The following is an 810-nucleotide window of genomic DNA, read 5'->3' on the forward strand; positions in this document are numbered from 1 at the left end:
AGTTTCTATGCCTTTGAATCTGTAGAGGCTTGCTTTGTGCCCTATGATGTGGTCAATCTTTGAAAAGGTTCCTTGTGAAGGTGAGAAAAAAAGTGTATCTCATGATTTTTAGCTGGAATGTTCTATAGATGTCTGTTAAGTCCATTTGATTTATGGTATCATTCAGATCCTTTATCTCTTTATCTATTTTTTGTCTCTATGATCTGTCCCGATGGGATAGTGCAGTGTTGAGATCTCCAAAAATTAGTGTTTCGCAGTCTGTCTCCCCTTTTAGATCTACCAGTCTTTCCTTCACATATTTGGGTGCTCCTGTGTTAGGCGCATAGATTTTTATTCTATTGATCCTTTTACTACAATATAGTGCCCTTCTTTGTCTCTTCGAATAGTTTTTGTTTTAAAGCCTATTTTGTCAGAAATCAGTATTGCAACTCCAGCTCTTTTTTGGTTCCCATTTGCATGGAAAACCTTTTCCCAACCCTTCACTTTCAATCTATGTATGTCTTTATCGATGAGGTGGGTTTCCTGTAGGCAACAGATACAGGATCTCTGTTTTTTTATCCATTCAGCCAGCCTGTGTCTCTTGATTGGAGAATTTAATCCATTCACATTCAATGTTATTATAGATATAACTGGATCTGTCCCGTTTAAGGTGGCCATTGTCACAGCAGCCTTTTATTCCTTTGTTTCTGTCTGTTAGCTCTTTAGTTTTCCTGGAACAGTACTTTCTTCAGGGTTTCTTGAAGAGCTGGTCTGGTGCTGGCAAATTCTTTCAGGTCTTGTTTGTCTGAGAAGATTTTAATCTTCTTTTCC

The 810-nt window shown here is 37.9% G+C and overlaps 1 pseudogene; it reads right to left on the reverse strand.

Moving 5' to 3' along the window:
- LOC102484164 (gamma-taxilin-like) overlaps positions 1-810 on the reverse strand; it is a 44499-nt pseudogene that overhangs the window by 39351 nt on the left and 4338 nt on the right.

The sequence above is a fragment of the Tupaia chinensis genome, unplaced genomic scaffold, assembly GCF_000334495.1.
Source record: "Tupaia chinensis unplaced genomic scaffold, TupChi_1.0 Scaffold000278_1, whole genome shotgun sequence".
NCBI classification, from domain to species: domain Eukaryota; kingdom Metazoa; phylum Chordata; class Mammalia; order Scandentia; family Tupaiidae; genus Tupaia; species Tupaia belangeri.